Here is a 5623-nt window from a genome sequence, read left to right on the forward strand (position 1 = left end):
ACCTGATATGAGTTAAGTGGTGACGTCACCCTGCTGCTCTATATAAAACCGGGAGCAAGCGAGGGCTTTATCATTCTGGTGAATTGCCCGATGATGCTGGATGTATTTACCAGCGAAACGTCGTACTCAAACTGTAAATGTGGATTCACTCTTCAACACACCAGTGGGCTAAAGTAGTGAATCATTTGTCTTTTGTCAACGTTACACTTTTTTTGCTGATTGGCCGTGTCGGGTGGTGGAGGGTTACGACACATTTATAAATAAACGCGATCTAACCCAAAAACCTTTATTATGAATAATATTGGTCGCGAAAGCCTACGTGTTAAACTGACTAACCTCTATGGGGAGGATACTTTTCTTAAAACCAGAAAATTGGAGAAGTTTCGCATTAAGCGGATGAAATTGATATCTTCACTGGCGTTCCTCAAAAGGTGCAGAGATTCAAAGGTAATACCAAACGCAGTTAAAATAACACATCACATAAAGTCTTCTAAAGCTAACCAAATACTACACAAAGCTAGCGAATTATTATTAATAGAGAGAATACAGCACAATAGGAGTGAATTATCTTACATTTCGGAATCGCTAAAGCAGTTACACTTAGATATAAGCAATAATGTATCTAGGCATTATTGGAATATAATCGATAACATAACACAACAATCGGCTGATAATGTGTTTAAACTAACAAAAACTAACCAAATTAATAAATTTTCTAGACTACATAATAAACAAATCCCTACTGAAAACCAAAAATTTAAAAACAAAACTGTACTGAACTTGACTAACACTGTATTAACCGGTGACGTGGTCTCTACCCTTTCTAAAGGCCTTAACTTTGCTGTTACCCCACGCACAATTCCAGTGGATGAGATAATTGCTGAGGTAGAATCAGCAGTTAGACTCCTTCCACATAATGAGGCAGAGATGACTAGACATGAGGTTGCTAAAATAATTGAGAATAGCAAAGTTCCAAAATTAAATATTAGCTCTAACGAGGCAAAAGCCTTAAGAGAGCTGCGTGTAAATAAGGATATCCAAATCCTAGCAGCTGATAAAGGCCGCACTACTGTAGTGATGTCACGAGCCGATTATGATAATAAAATTTGAAATTTACTAGAGGACAGTACCTACATTAAAATTAAACGAGATCCAACTAATACTTTAGAACGTAAGACCACTGCAATAATTGCAAATTCATTAATCCCTAAAAATGAGCAATACCTAATTAAGCCAAGGGCCTCAAAACCACCTAGACTCTATGGGCTACCAAAGATTCATAAAATCGGCATCCCATTACGACCCATAGTCAGTACAATTGGCTCTGCCACATATCAATTAGCAAAATATATAACCAAACAAATACAGCCCTACATCGGTAAGACATCTTCATTCATAAAACATTCAGAACATCTTGTGAATGTGATTAAAGATATTAAACTTACTCCTGATGATATTCTGGTAAGTTTTGATGTGATTTCTCTATTCACTAAGGTTCCAGTGGACGAATCGCTTAAATTACTTGATACACTAGGAAAGAATACCGGTTTACCAAAAGATATTCCGAAACTTGCTGGCCATTGTTTAAATAACACTTCTTATGGAGAGGGGATTTCTTTAAACAAAAGGAAGGAGCAGCAATGGGTTCTCCTTTATCCCCTGCTATAGCAAATTTGTACATGGAAAACTTTGAAATAACAGCACTTGCCTCGAGTACATTAAAACCATCCTTTTGGTTTAGATATGTGGATGACACTTTGGTTGTCTGGCCACATGGTAAAGATACACTTAATGATTTTCTAAATCATCTCAATGCACAAAACCCGGCCATCCAGTTCACCATGGAAATGGAGGTGAATAACACACTCCCATTCCTAGATATTTTGCTTGGAAATGGCCTAAATGGTAAAATAACACACAGCGTTTACAGAAAGCAAACGCACACTGATGCCTATCTGAATGCAGAATCACATCATCATCCAGCTCAGAAATCCTCTCTTATCAAGACGCTCATACATCGGGCTAAAACAGTGTCAGATGGTGAGAGTCTAGTGAGAGAGATTAAACACGTTAAAGACGCACTACGACAGAATGGCTACAATAATGCTCAAATTAACAGAGCACTGAATGCCAAATCACGATCGCAAAGCAATACTGCTGAACGCGACCAGATTGTTAAAACAATAAAAATTCCATATATCTCAGGAGTAACTGACAAATTAGCCCGTGTTTTGCAAAAGCAAAACATTACAGTAAGATTTGGTACAGTACACAAAATTCTAAAACTAGTATCTTGCACTAAAGACGCATTACCTAAACTATCAACAGAAGGTGTATATCGGATTAATTGTTCATGTGGCAGCTGCTACATTGGGCAGACGGGACGTAACATCAGCGTAAGACTAAAAGAACATCAGAGAAATATTAAATTATCTCAAACACAACTGTCGGCAGTGGCAGAACATGCTTGTCAACAAGGACACTCAATTGATTTTGACAATGTTGCAGTGGTGTGTAAAACTAATTATTACTGGCAAAGACTAATTAGAGAATCCATTGAAATTGAGAGGAACAAGAATAACTTTAAACGCTCTGACAGCTACCGGCTTAGTGCGGCCTGGAAGCGTATTATTAAATAATACACATTACATTTTGATTTAAAGAATTACTAATCTACAACTCATTACTAATCATAACCAATGACTGATTACTAATCGATTATATAATTACAATACCCCCCCCTCCGCCTCTAATCACCGCACCTGATATGAGTTAAGTGATGACGTCACCCTGCTGCTCTATATAAAACCGGGAGCAAGCGAGGGCTTTACCATTCTGGCGAATTGCCCGATGATGCTGGATGTATTTACCAGCGAAACGTCGTACTCAAACTGTAAATGTGGATTCACTCTTCAACACACCGGTGGGCTAAAGTAGTTAATTATTTGTCTTTTGTCAACGTGACACTTTTTTTTGCTGATTGGCTGTGTCGGGTGTTGGAGGGTTACGACACATTTATAAATAAACACGATCTAACCCAAAAACCTTTATTATGAATAATATTGGTCGCGAAAGCCTACGTGTTAAACTGATAGCCGGCGTTACCAAAAATATTTCCAAAATTCTAAACAAACACAAGATCCAGGTTCGATTCTATACAGTACACAAAATCCGTGATCTGATCCCATCCATAAAGGATGTCATCCCTGACTTACAGTACCCCGGTGTTTACAAATTGAGTTGTATCTGCGGTCACTGCTATATCGGGGAGACAAAACGACATATTTCTGACCGAATTCGCGAGCACAAATAAGATTTGAAACACGGCAAAACGAATTCGTTGGCCGTAGCTGATCATTGTCTCAACACAGCGGGTTCTCATGAGATTTTTTCCCCGATACCAAAGTACTATGCAAACCTCCCGGTTATTACCAAAGATTTGTCCATGAAGCCATCCAGATATACATAGACACGTCAACCGAGAGGATGGTTTTAAATTAAGCAACCACTGGAAAGATGTCATAAACCAAGTCTAAACGTTAGCTACCTTATAAGCACACAGCATATTCTTCCGAACTTTTCCATTTTTCCATTGCCCCCGTGCAGTGACCCACCGCATCCCCCGCACCCTCAACATAACAAAATACGGATTAACTTAGCCCCCACCCCATCAATGTCTCCTACTTGGCTCCTCCCCTCCCCCCTTAACCTGTATTTAAGCTCGAGGCTCTCAGAGCCTCCCCACTTGATGCAGCGATCTTGATGTGACTGTTCCACCTGAAAACGGAAGCTTGTGTTGCCTCCGAAATGTCGTGATTTAATTGTTTTCTTTTATTTTATTTTACCTACGTGACTTTACCGAAAAAAACTAAAGAGTACTTCTTAACCTGTTGATTTGGACCCTATACATCGCATAACGCTGCCCCCCCCCCTCATAGTTGCGCCCCTGATCATAACAATTGAGTTATAAACGACCCCTGTAAATACATTAGTCGCACAAAAACAATTGTAGGAGCTTCCCGATTGTACTCCCTTCACCAACCACCTTCTGGCAGAGCAGAGGACAATGTGCGTTTAAGTAGCAGGGTGAAAGGGCACGGTGGGCTTGACGTTCTCAATGTATTGGTCAAATTTGTTTTTATTGCTCATTGTTGAACGTTCCTTTGAGATTCGAAGTTTGTAACTCATCTGCTTGCTTTGCGAGCCATGTTTTTCCCTGGAAGAGACTGCTGTTCCAACTGGGCCTCTCTCCCCGGTGTAAGTAAAAGTGTACACATTGTGTCTTTTTTCACGGGATTATCCGTCAATGAATCTACGTAGCAATGTTTTTTTATGTTTACCATTTCACTGTGGATAATCTTCAGCCGGGGAAATCTTGAGCAGAGTCATCACTGGCACAGTAGCCAGCATCCATGAGCGACGCCCGGAGGGTATGTACGGAACAGTACTGAATAGTCCAATAACGATTCTCCTAACCTCGTGATTTTGTGAATTGTCACGATTCAAGTGTTCTTTTCAGTTGAACAAATGAAGCTCCTTATTTACGTCGTGCATTGTGGCTACAAGGATCACGTGAACTAATTACATACTCAACAAAACTATTGAACATTTTTACCAGGTAAGGCCCACTGAGATTTAGAGGTCTTTTTCATAAGCGACCTGGCCACAAATGATAGCTCAATTAAGTGGCCAATCATATGGAAATTTATAGCAGCTAAAGACAGTACTCCAAATGCATGTTTATTCTGAATGTGGAGGGAAAAACCGGTAAACCCAGATAAAAACCCACGAGAACATGCAAACTCCAAATATACAGCAGCAGGCGTCAGGGTCGGGATCCAACCCACGCCCTCCTGTATACCAGGCGAGGTAGTTAACATCTCACCATGGCACCCCAATATCCATTAAGGTGCTATCGGCCAATCATTGTTTACATATGGGAAGAAACTAGAGTACCTGGAAAAATTCCACGTGCGAAAGGAGTCGAAACTTTATCCCATACATATGGAACAGGTGGAGTCCACAGTTGCTATACCGCTTTCTCTAAGCAAGCCAGGGTATGGCACCTTGCAGCCCACAGGAAGGGAGATCCAACACATGTGTGTGATCCACCAACCCTCGCCTCCAACATAATTACAGACATGCATAGCGACGACCCCACCCATTCGACTACACTAAGTAAAGCAGAGCTGCCAATCTGCATTCGTTTCGTAAGTCAATTTGTTTGCGCCACAGTGGCGAGATGTTAACTACCTCGCCTTGTATACAGGAGGTTGTGGGTTCAATCCCAAATGCCGTATATTTCGAGTTTGCGTGTCTCTCTTTGTCCCCGTGTTCTTGTGGATTTTTCTCCAGGTCCTTCGGTTTTTCCCTCCACATTTAGAAACACGCGTTTAGAGTATTTTGATGCTATACATTTCCACGTGATATTGCCCACTTCGTTGAGCTATCATTTGTGGTCAGATCGCTTCTGAAAAAGAGCGAAGTAGCTCAGTGGGGCCTTACTCTGGGAAAAAAATAGTTTATAGTTTTAAATAGTTTAGTTTAAGTCAAGCTGTGATGCAACTGAAAATATTCCAGAGTCTAGTGAGACTCCCTCGGCCAAATAAACAACGACAGATAA

The sequence above is a fragment of the Petromyzon marinus genome, chromosome 56, assembly GCF_048934315.1.
Source record: "Petromyzon marinus isolate PM22_M1 ecotype Great Lakes invasive population chromosome 56, UKy_Petmar_22M1.pri1.0, whole genome shotgun sequence".
Taxonomy (NCBI): Eukaryota; Metazoa; Chordata; class Hyperoartia; order Petromyzontiformes; family Petromyzontidae; genus Petromyzon; species Petromyzon marinus.